This window comes from Lolium rigidum, chromosome 1 (assembly GCF_022539505.1).
Source record: "Lolium rigidum isolate FL_2022 chromosome 1, APGP_CSIRO_Lrig_0.1, whole genome shotgun sequence".
Classification (NCBI taxonomy): domain Eukaryota; kingdom Viridiplantae; phylum Streptophyta; class Magnoliopsida; order Poales; family Poaceae; genus Lolium; species Lolium rigidum.
In genome coordinates this window covers 93,390,232-93,403,172 of record NC_061508.1, presented here as the reverse complement: position 1 = coordinate 93,403,172, position 12,941 = coordinate 93,390,232, and the positions used below count along the sequence as shown (strand labels likewise).

The window sequence follows — 12,941 nt, the reverse complement described above, 5'->3', positions numbered from 1 at the left end:
CAAAAGTATCGCAAGGCAATAAAATCTGCAAGGAAGCATATAATTTTAAATGTATTAATAATTAGGACCAAACCAACCACTGTTAGTAACGTTTAATTAAAAACTTACCATATTGCATTCTGAGATATGGTACTCATTGCTATCAGGCCAGCAGTCAAACAAATGTGACAACTTAGTAATATCCAACTTTTCATTGCGCCTTGGATCTCGTGCATATTGGGACATCCACTAAAAAATAACAAGACCTATTAGTAGAATGAAAAAAATGTAATATGTGATAATAATTACTTACACAAAAGTTTAGATCCATGTAATGAACGGGAATATCTCTAACAAGCTGGATGTCATGGCATGCTAGTATCCGCACAGCCATGTTAAAGCAATTTGCGTCCATATATTCATCCACCTTCAATATGTTCCTTATCTGTCTTAGAGTTAATCTAATTGGATAAGGATTAGAGCTTATCACCCATTCGGTACTGCGAAAGAGAAATTTTGTGAAGTACAAATACAAACATGTATCACAAAATAAACTTAGAGAAAAAGGATGCTTACTCCAATGACTGGACATCATCAACCATGCTAATGCGTAAGCAAAGTTCATCTATTAAGTCAGAGTTTGTTGGTTTGAAAGACGGTGAAAGGCCCAATGATAGTGATAGAGGCTCCACTTCTGATGATTCCATTAAGTTGGCCTTTGTTGGATCGAGGGGCGGTAAAACCACCAATGACGGTGACACGAGCTTAACTTTTGATGTTGAGTTTGATAATTTTGTTTTCTTAGGTGGATCATCCAGAATCATACAATCGGTGGGATCCATGTTATCGTCCTCATCAAGGGACAAATCTCGATTTCTTATGTCATCATTGTTCAATTCCGAATCGACCAATATTACCGCCTATTTTGTCCTAAAATTTATCATGTGTTCCTAGCAAGTAGTAATCAGAATTAGCTTCTAAAATAAGAATAATAATAATACAATATTTAACGCATGATACCAAGTGAAATATACCTGGTAAAAAATGTCAGACAAAATATTTCCTGTCCAGTATTCCATGAAATTTAACATCCACAATCCACACGATGACCTGCAAGATTAGATGATACATATATTTTTAGCATACTCAATATAAACATTACCATGGGCTTAATACAAAAATTAGTTGGTAGAAAAGGACACTTACCAAAAAAAAAGTTAATACTAAATGTTTCAAGGACAAGCAAAAATCAACAAATCATGGATATAATAAAATGTCCGAGAAATAAATAAAATAAAAAACACCCGGCCAGGCGGCCACACTCCCAATTCCCCATCCCTTTCTTTCCCAAAAAAAAAAAAAACAAAAAAAAACCATCCCTAACCTCTTCCCCTCACTCACATCCCCCGCGCGCCTCCTTCCTCCCCTGTCTCCATTTCTCCACCTCCCCGGCTCGAACCCCGCACGCCTCCTTCCTCCCCGGCAAGGCCCCCCCACCGCTCGCCCCGCCCGCCCAATTCGCGCGCCGCCGGAGCCCGCGCCGACGGAGACGGCCGACCCCCTGCCGCGGGCCGCCGCGTCGCCGATGAGATTGGCCGCCGCCGCGGTGCCATGCAACCACCCACGGCCGCTGTGACCACCGGTAGGCCACCCCGACCCCTCCTCCCGGAATCCATTTCAGTTTCTGCTCCTTAGCCTCACGTTTAATTTTTGGTTCTGTTCCTCGTCGTCGCTGGACTGCCTGAGCTCGTGCAGGTCCCAAATCGTGGAAGCGGGGCGGCGGAGGTGGGAGGCCCTACGAACGCAGTGCTCCTCTGCAAGGATGCATATAATTAGAGCATCCCCCCTCCCCCCTCTGCCGGCGTCGGGACCGGCCCCCCATGGTTCCCCTCCGTCGGCGCTAGCACCAGCTCCCCCATCGTTCCCCTCCGACACCGTCATCCTCCTCCCGACTCCCTAGGAACAAGTGACGCCGGCAAGGACGCTCCGCTCGTGCGGATTGGCTGTGTCACAAGCCTCCTCGAGCGGCCCAAGTGCGGCATGCTGTGTCGAAGCCCCTCTCCACCTCGCTCAGGACTGGTAAGTTTTTGTACCCTATGTTCAGCTTGATTTCTGATGTTGCTGTCAGTTAACATCTGCCTCTGCTGCAATTCTTTGTTCAGTTTCAGCAGTTAGACCATAGCTCGTACAGATGACACATTTAAGAACTGGCAGTGGCACATGAGGTACATATGTAAAGCGCTACATTTTGTTTCTGTCAACAAGTAGATTAACCTCTAAACTCACACACCTATTATATGACATATTGGTACAGCCATAAAAGTCTATGGACCTGAATTTGAATTTTCAAGTTTAGGGGCTGAAGCGACATATGTAGGAGTTAAATAACCTACGGTCTACTTCTATCCTAATAGGTAGTACTACATATTATTATGAAAGGTTTTCATAAAAAATTGGTATGTGAAAACACTCTTCTATTTCCCATCTGATGCAAAAAGTGAGCTAGGAGGTGTACCCATCTGTCTGTAGGCTGCTTTTAATACACTCTTCTATTTTCTATGTTTTGATGTTTACGTCCTTCCAGTTATCAGATCTTAGTTCCATGCACGTTGATGCATATGTGAAAACATTTTCCAGTCCTTGTAGCTGTTGCAAGGATAAATGACAAAGTATTAGCATCAGAAGTGAAGAACAACAGAAATAGTGTTATGAAAAGATGGCGTAGTGGGACTAATTGCTAACCATAGCAGCGAGATCTTTGCGGTGATTCCACTGCCTAGCGAGTCGAGCACCTGGATACATCTTAATCTGGCATTTATAACTGCTACGTACCAATGAATGTCATCAATGTTTATTGGAATGAATATCTGAATAAAATTGTTCCGTTAGTTTAGGTTCCATATAGAGAAATATTCATCCTCGATTGAATTCATATTAATATGTAGGAAACTGCTACTAACCATATCATGCTTCAAATAAGTTTTGACTCTTTTTAATACCCATGGTGGTGGGTCATCCCCTAGACAGCTACCAGTCTTTATCAACTTAGAGATGCATGCATTCTCTAAGAACACACTTCCACCTGACCTTACCTGTAGATGCTCTTTTCCACTTATGCAATGTATGTACGCGTTTATGATCTACAATATGAAGTGCATACATTGGTTATAGGAGATAATAGATACTCATATAAAAAATGCATCTGCTTGTCATAAAGCTATATATATATGTACTTCATCGCCAACGAATTCTCCGGGAGTTAAAAGAGATAGTAGTTGGGGCTTTTTTAGATATGCATCTTCGATGCTGACTAAATTTCTTTTATCGCTTTTTTTCGTTTCTGATCATTTCAATGACGGACCAATCATCGCCGGTGCAGGCATAATCTGTCATTGTGGAAGTAATAACATTTATTAGTTAATAATGATGAAGGAAATAAATGTAGCAAAAGCAGAGCATAGAAAGATTTGTTACGTACCTTCTGGAGCCACCATGTAGTCTTGTGCCCTCTTAGGCTTGTTATGCCGTCGCATAGGTATTTGTATCTGCACGGGCGTTGACAACTTGTCCCCTTCCATGCAAGACGTTTGTGCTAATTCTGCGTTCTGAGCTGCCAACATGTGTTCACTTGTTTGGTTGTAGGTGAAATCCTGAGAACAAGAATACAAAGAATTATCCATATGCAGGATAGAATATATAATTAAAATTATAACAATTTGTGGGAGATAGTTGGAAAAGAAAACACACCTTTTTCTCTACCTCATCTATGTCGGATATTCCACTTGATTCTTCATCGCTTATTATCTGAAACCCACAATAATAATATATGCACTACTTATAGAAAGATCAAATATTGTACAGAAGAGTTCAAAAAACGCCTTGGTGTGATATTATTATAGTAAAAATTACATATTTCTCTGTCCCGTCAGAATTTGAATAATAATGACATGTGAAAAGAAAACCTGCCTTTGTCGACTCAGGATGTGTATGCTCGGCTTTGGTTATCACCTCTTCAATCTGCATATTTTCGGTTTCATCCATAATGGCTTGTTCTGGTATTTCCTTTGTCGCCTCAGGGTTAATAACCTCATCTTTGGTTATCACGTGTTCAATCTGCATATTTTCTGGATGCTCATCCATAGCTCCATTGTCGATGTTTTCCTGAAAACCCAAACTTATATTACTTGTGGAGATGAAACCGTGAATAGGGTGCAATCACAGAGATATATAATTACCTTGTTGATAGCATGGATAGTGGTATCGAATCTGGGAGGAGATTGATCTGCAGAGGCCACCGGGGATGGTGGCGCAGACATGGAGGACGATGGTGGTTCACCAAAAGTCACGATGGGTAGATGCGTGCATACAGTGGAGAGGCTTGCGGAGGAGGAAGCCGGGGATGTGGAGATGTGGGATGCGGCAGGGAGATTGTGAGGGAGGATGGAGGAGAGGTGAAAGGAAAACCCTATGGTGAAAATAACCCTTATCAACAAATCACGGGAAGGGTTTTTATACCCTGATGAGGCAGAAAATCCGAAATATCAGCCGTATTATAATTGTTGTCAAAACTACCCATGCTAAGTTGCCGCATGAGATTGCTCTTGAAGGCTTGACTTACAATTATTAATGCCACTTGGAGCTGCTAAAGAGTTCTGACCTTCAGTTAGATGAAAACGGAAGAACGATTTAGTTAACGATTTTAGCCGGAAATGAGAAATTAAAAATCAGTTATTCTTACTTTGGTCGCAGTTTGATGGTGTAGACTGATTGTCGATAACACGCGAAATTTGTAGACCATCTGCGCGGATGAATTGAATATATAAGCGATCTAGTAGTAAGCATATGAATAGGAAAGTTTTTTTCGTTTATACGTTGTATTGAATCAGAACGTCTGTTGAGTACATTTGTTATGTCGCTTAAAGTAGGCCGAGCCATTTGTCCTGTCATAATAAGCTCATGAACAATGTTACATGATATACAGTAGATGCAGCAGTAAGCATATGGATAGTAAATCTTGACAGTAGTATCCATGTGCTTCATGTTTGTTTACAGTAAAAGTTTGGCTACTGAAATCTCCATGTGTGTTTACAGTAAATTTTTGGGTAGTGAAATCTCCATGTCTGTTTACAGTAAGCATATGGATAGTAAAGCTGTTTAAAAATGTTGTTGTCGTCTATACCTTTGGTTGTTTCCGAACGGTGACTGTGTACGGTTGTTGTATCGCCTAAAGCAGGCCGAACCAGTACTCCTGTCAAAATAAGTTCATGATCAATGTTACATCATTTCTAGTACAAGTATACATAAATTTTCATCATTTCCAGTACAAGTATACATAAAATATCTGTATACTGCAAAGAATTTACTGCAAAGATTTTGTATGTCATGACAAATATTTCATTATGTTCTGATACCATATGTGTTGTTTATTTCAGAATATCACACATTGGAAGCCACAGATCAACAAAAAGAGTCGATTATGAAATACCTTCAGTTAAAGTGGTGAAATGTGATTGTCTATTTGCAGCACGCCGAGGGTTGGTATCTCCAGGATCTATTAACCAGTTTGGATATGTAATACAAATGAGGAAAATGAGGTTGTATTAGGCGTATGAACTGTATTCTTTGGTACGAAACCTGAATTTTCGTTTTGCATCTTGTGCGTGCAATCGTGGTCTGGACCTGGCGATGCAGTGTTGTCGCGGCAGGGAGGCGTGGAGGATTGGAGGCTCGCGTGGTGGCCGACGGCTGCTTGTGCGGATCGATGTCCAGCAGGATGCCGAGGATTGGAGGCTGGCGTGGTGGATGATCTCCTGCAGGATGGCTGCGTGCGTCGACGATGTCCAGCAGGATGCAGAGGATCGGAGGCTGGCGTGGTAGACGGCAGGACGGCAGGACGGCAGGGTGTGGCGTTGGGCCGTCGGGTTATGAGGATCTGGGGCAGACAGACAGCGGCGTGGGAGGATGGCCTGGTGTTTGAGGTAGGAGATATGGGGAAGTTATTTTTTCCCTTAATTTGTGGCTGAATTTTAGCCTTACGGGTGGGAGAATTGATCTCACGGGGTGGGGAGATGGAACAAATCTGGATTGTTAGATTAATATGCACGGATGGCTGAGATGTATTTTTCCAACGGCACTTCGTGCCTTTATAAGTAGTAGAGATAGAGATAGAGATGTTCTCTTAGTTACATAGGGCTAAGATAGAAACATGTTAATTATTGTATTTGTTGGTGCCCGTTAGGGTTGTAGTCCCCCCGCTGGCGATCTGGCGGCGAGTTCGTGTTGTCTTCCTCTCCCCTCCGTCCCCGCTTGCACTTCGTCCCGGCCTCTCGGTAGACCTCGGTTTGCCCAGCCGGTCCGCACGTTGCCTTGCGTCGAGAGGTAGGGTTTTCGTCTTGTCGCCGCCGCCATGTCTGAGACGCGCTCGAATTCGAGCACTAGAGATGTGGAAGCCTTGTGTTGGATCCTAGGAGGATGCTGCCTAGTATCCCGCTGGAGGCAGATGATGGTTCCATGGTAAATAATGGGGAGGGTATAGATTCAATGTTTGATCGCCTAGAGATCCGAGAAGAGGAATTTGATGACTTCTTCCTAGAAGAAGAAGATGTGCAGATTGCTGAAAGTACCAGATGGCTGGCAGTGGCCAGAGTCCATTGTCCTAAGAGATTTAGCCACGAGGCGTTCTTCCAACAGATGCATATTGCTTGGAATTCTACTTCGAAGATTACCATCCGTGCAGTTGGAGAGAACTTGTTCGTGGTGCAGTGCTTCTGCTTGGGAGACTGGGAAAAAGTTATGGAGAAAGGACCTTGGTTGTTTCGAGATTGGGCTGTTATCCTAGCACCATATGACGGCCTATCTGATCCGGAGTCAGTTGAACTCGAGTACATGCCAGTGTGGCTGCGAGTTCATAAGTTGCCCGAGGGATACAGAAAGACGAAGGTCGCCACAACTCAGTTGATTGAAAGGGTTGCTGGTAAGGTAATGGTGTTAGAGATGTCTCCTGCAGGTGCCTTTCGAGGGGACTTTATTCGAGCCCGAGTACGACATGATATTCGCAAACCTTTAACCAGGTTTGTGTCCATTGTGCTTGGTGGTAAGCCATCATTATTTGCTGTGAAGTATGAGAAGATTGGCCTCCTGTGCTTTGTGTGTGGTCTGTTGGGACATGGGTACAAAGAATGCGGCCTGGGACTGCATGAAGAAAAGGATTTAAAATTTGGAGATTGGATATATGCTAATCCTGGTGGTCGCGACCGTGGGGGCACTGTCCAGCGAGGAGGGCTGCGCGGAGGCAGGTTGCCTACTCTGCCAGTTGGTGGCCGAGGTGATCCTAATGACTCTACTCTTGGTCGAGGAAGAGGGGGTCTTGGTGAAGGTCGAGGTAGTGGTCTGGGTAATTTTGTTGATTGGCGGGATCACCCTGAAAGGCGTAATTCAACGTCTGATAAGGACCTTTCAGATACAGCGAGCATCCCCGTTAAGAAAGGGACTGATTTTTATGCTAGCTCTGACAAGCAAAACCCTGAAGATATTCTCATGTCTGAAGCGGATAAAAATGCTAGGAAGAGACTAGCGTTGGAGGGAAAGGATGTTGCTAATAAATGGCGTTTTAACACATGCGGACAATGATATGTTAACAGACATTCCTCCGAATACTGAGGTTGATGATGGTAAGAATGGGATCAATGAAAAGAAAAGGCAGAAGAAATTAGTTGGCACCCAAAACTCTGGATCGGCGGCATCCCTCGAGGATGACCCCAAACTCTGGATCGACAGGCACCTGTCGGCAACCTGTGGGCCGACAAGCACTTTGATGAGCCAACATGGCATGGCAGGTCCCTTTGATGTGCTATCGGCTCACAGCCTGCCGACAGGTGCGTGTCAGCCCACATGCCGTCGACTGGTTCTTATTTTTGAAATTTCGCCAAAACGAGTATTATTTCTTAGAAAATTCGCTTGTGTCATAATTATGGAATTATAAAGTATAAACTAGACTTTAGTTCAATTTCTTGTGTTGACCCTCGACCGTGCAGTGGAGGCCTATATGTAGGAAACAAATTATACCGTGATTATCTCAACCGAGAGCTACTGCTCGATCACACCAAATACGATTGTTTGGAAGTAATCTTGGAGTTGAAATGTGGCTTAGGGCGGTACAACCGCTATCCCATGGGAATTGGAGTATTATGTTGCCGTGGGTTTTTTTTTTTTGAGCAACTAGTTCTCAATCGATCCAAAATTAGTTTAGTTTTTGGTTAGTTAATTGCAACCTATTTTCACTTCTGAGCTGCATGAATTACGAGGGAAATTAAATGATTAGCGATACTATTTCTCAACTGCAACCTAGTTGTAACCGGAAAACAAAACTCACTTGAACCATGGTGTAAATCCAACGATCCAGAATCGACCGAGCTCTGAACTATTTTTGGTCAACATGAAACTAGCAAACCCTTTTTAGGGTTCACATTATATCAGTTTAACTTGAGGTGGCATATAGATTTCTCAGCTGAGAACTAATTTCGTTCTTTGTAAGATGATGCCACCAAATCTCAGTTGCAATTTTTTTTGTTTATAGGTAGCTCACCGAACGTGTCGCTCGGCGCTCGGTAATTGCAACTCATGCTGCAACTAATAGCTAGCACAGATCATGAATCAAATCTAACGGCCGAGATAACTGCAAAAAAAAGCCTAGTTGCAACCCCACTTGCAACTCCAAAAATCTAGTTACAATCCAACTTGCAACTTATCACTAGTTTATTAAAAGAATTATTTATTTATTCAAGATTATTATTACATCATTACTTTTGTTTATTAAAAGAATTATTTGAAATTCAAAAAATAAAGAAATGTGACATCGACCAACATGTTAATAGGATTGATATGATACTTTTATCACATACATGCGCGCGAAGCACTTGGATGTGGGACGGGATGAAATTCAAAAGTTAAGCGTGCTAGTGCTAGAGTATTGGGAGGATGGGTGACCGAGCGGAAGTTTGACCACGAGTAAGTAATTTGACTAGAGATAAGTATAGTTAGAGACTAAACTATGCTAATAACTGAAATAATAGAAATTCTAAATAAATAGAAAAAAAGTGTGGAAAAAATTATAAAAATAAAATAATATTTTTTTTCACATGGAGCCATTTTTCCCCGACGCACGCAGCCCACGTGGATGGACCTTTAGTCCCGGTTCGTAAGCAACCGGGACTAAAGAGGGTAGGCTTTAGTCTCGGGTATTTAGTCCCGGTTGACTAAAGCCCTTATGAACCGGGACTAAAGCCCCTTTTTCTACTAGTGTATATGCATGAATCACGATGCAATTAAACGGTGTAAACTTGACTGGGCATGGATTTAGTTGAGCTATATACACTTTTAGTCCTATGAGACATGCAAATTAGTCCTACTTCTTGCAAAATGAGGTATCCTAGTTCCACAACTTCTTGTTGTGCAAAACTGGTCCAAAGTGATTCAGAAGCGGACATGAAGTGATCCTGGAGACATTTTTGCCCCGACGCACGTAGCCCACGTGGATGGACCTTTAGTCCCGGTTCGTAAGCAACATGGACTAAATGAGGTAGGCTTTAGTCTTGGGTATTTAGTCCCGGTTGACTAAAGCCCCTTATGAACCGGAACTAAAGCCCCTTTTTCTACTAGTGTATATGCATGAATCACGATGCAATTAAACGGTATAAACTTGACGGGGCATGGACTTAGTTGACCTATATACACTTTTAGTCCTATAAGACGTGCAAATTAGTCCTACTTCTTGCAAAATGAGGTATCCTAGTTCCACAACTTGTCTTGTTGTGCAAAACTGATCCAAAGTGATTCAGAAGCGGACATAAAGTGATCCTTGTACTTGTGGGACTAGGAGTTGTCTTAGCCTTGTGGGCCCTACGTCTCAGTGTAAAGAAAGAATAATAAAAGTATAACCAGGGTTTGAGGTTCGAACACAAGACTCTGTGTGGGAAACCACCATAGCTTAGCACAACCATTGGATCCAATAACCCTTTCAGTTTTAAGTCTACTGTTTTTCTTACATATAGACTACTTTACGGCCATGATTTTGTACACTGCACCTGTTGGTTGTGCTCCTGTTAGTCTGCTTCATCTTGTCATCTCGCTAAGCGTCATTTTCCTTGTACCAGTAGATTGGATGGCCGCTGATCATGCTGACGAAGTTGATGAAAAGTGTGCTGCCTCGGGTGGTGTTGGTGTCGTGCTGGGAAGCTTGTTCATGTCATGGAGGCCACCGAGTGTGCTACATATTGGGGTGCTACCGAGCATGCTATACTACATGCCCACTTGCCCAGCAGCAACGGCTACACTACCCACAATATCACGCGCTCTCGGCGACCAACTCGCACGATAATATCTCACTGTAGTAGTTCAATTTCCAACGGTAATAGCGACAAAGGACGAATTAATTGTCTCTCAGGCAAACACGCTACTAGCCACGTCGAGAATAACACTGATGGAATATGAAGCCACACGAGCATGTCAAGAACAAGCGTCATGGCGTCACCGCTGGGATTTGCACACAGATTAATCAGATCAAAACCCACGAACAGTGTGTCCAATAAAATATTTCCAAAGGCACTTGTACATTTTTTCAATTCTATACTTGTGATTACATAGCCATATGCGTGCGTATATAAGGCCTTAGGGCATCTCCAGCGCTGGAGGACACGTAATATGTCTGCCCATACATAAAATTGGATCTTTTTTTGTCACTATTGTCTGTTTGGATCTAACCATGCCCCATCGGCGCTCTCTATTTTGGCCACGGAGATGCGTAGCAGCCCGCTCGGCGCCGCGCCGCACATGACAAGCTATTCATTCTTAGTAAGATGATGTCACCAAATCTCAGTTGCACTGCAACTAATAGCTAGCACAAATCATGAATCAAATCTAGCGGCCAAGATAATTTTTTCAGTTCCAACTTCACTTGCAACTGCAAAAAAGCCTAGTTGCAACCCCACTTGCAACTGAAAAAATCTAGTTACAATCAAACTTGCAACTTATATGCATGAATCACGATGCAATTAAACGGTGTAAATTTGACTGGGCATGGATTTAATTGAGCTATATACACTTTTAGTCATATAAGACGTGCAAATTAGTCCTACTTCTTGCAAAATGAGGTATCCTAGTCCCACAACTTGTCTTGGTGTGCAAAACTGGTTCAAAGTGATTCAGAAGCGGACATGAAGTGATCCTTATACTTGTAGTTGTGGGACTAGGAGTTATCTTAGCCTTGTGGGCCCTACATGTCAGTGTAAAGAAAGAATAATAAAAGTATAACCAGGTTTTGAGGTCCGAACACAAGACTCTATGTGGGAAGCCACCGTAGCTTAGCACAACCATTGGATCCAACAACCCTTTCAGTTTTAAGTCTACTGTTTTTCTTACATATAGACTACTTTACGGCCATGATTTTGTACACTGCACCCATCGGTTGTGCTCCTGTTAGTCTGCTTCATCTTGTCATCTCACTAAGCATCATTCTCCTTGTCATTCTCCTTGTACTAGTAGATTGGATGGCCGCTGAACATGCTGACGAAGTTGATGAAAAGTGTGCTGCCTCGGGTGGTGTTGGTGTCATGTTGTGAAGCTTGTTCATGTCGTGGAGGCCGCCGAGTGTGCTACATATTGGGAGTGCTACCGAGCATGCTATATTACATGCTCACTTGCCAGCAGCAACGGCTACACTACCCACAACATCACATGCTCTCGGTGACCAACTCGCACGATAATATCTCACTATAGTAGTTCAATTTCCAACGGTAATAGCGACAAAGGACGAGTTAATTGTCTGTGAGGCGAACACGCTACTAGCCACGTCGAGAATAACACTGGTGGAATATGAAGCCACACGACCATGTCAAGAACAAGCGTCATGGCATCACCGCTAGGATTTGCACACAGATTAATCGGATCAAAACCCACGAATAGTGTGTCCACTAAATTATTGCCAAAGGTACTTGTGCATTTTTTCAATTCTATACTTGTGATTACATAGCCATATGCGTGCGTATATAAGGCCTTAGAGCATCTCCAGCGCTGGAGGACACGTAATATGTTTGTTTGCATCGATCCCATACATAAAATTGGCTCCTTTTTGTCACTTTTGTCTGTTTGGATCTAACCATGCCCCATCGACGCTCTCTATTTTTGCCACGGAGATGCGTAGCAGCCCGCTCGGCGTCGCGCCGCACATGACAAGCTATTCGTTCTTAGTAAGATGATGTCACCAAATCTCAGTTTCACTGCAACTAATAGCTAGCACAGATCATGAATCAAATCTAACGGCCAAGATAATTTTTCTCAGTTCCAACTTCACTTGCAACTGCAAAAAAAAAACCTAGTTGCAACCCCACTTGCAACTGAAAAAATCTAGTTACAATCCAACTTGCAACTTATATGCATTGCACGATGCAATTAAACAGTGTAAACTTGACTGGGCATGGATTTAGTTGAGCTATATACACTTTTAGTCCTATAAGACGTGCAAATTAGTCATACTTCTTGCAAAATGAGGTATCCTAGTCCCACAACTTGTCTTGTTGTGCAAAACTGGCCCAAAGTGATTCAGAAGCGGACATGAAGTGATCCTTATACCTGTAGTTGTGGGACTAGGAGTTATCTTAGCCTTGTGGGCCCTACGTGTCAGTGTAAAGAAAGAATAATAAAAGTATAACCAGGGTTTGAGGTTCGAACACAAGACTCTGTGTGGAAAGCCACCGTAGCTTAGCACAACCATTAATTCTACTATTTTTCTTACATATAGACTACTTTACGGCCATGATTTTGTACATTGCACCCATTGGTTGTTGAAAGGATCGTATGCCGCACCTAAAGGGGGGGGGTGGGTGAATAGGTGCTAACCAATTTTTAGTTATTTTTCAATTTAGGCTTGACACAAAGGTAAATTCTCTAGATATGCAACTATGTGAATT

At 42.8% G+C, this 12,941-nt stretch overlaps 1 long non-coding RNA gene across 1 annotated transcript; it reads left to right on the top strand.

Annotated features, from left to right (window-relative positions):
- The first annotated feature begins 1,832 nt into the window (after positions 1-1,832).
- LOC124677887 lies at positions 1,833-6,107 on the top strand. The gene is made up of 3 exons (XR_006994266.1): positions 1,833-2,058; positions 2,142-2,204; positions 5,412-6,107. It is a non-coding gene; the product is annotated as an uncharacterized LOC124677887 (long non-coding RNA).
- The last annotated feature ends 6,834 nt before the right edge of the window (positions 6,108-12,941 follow it).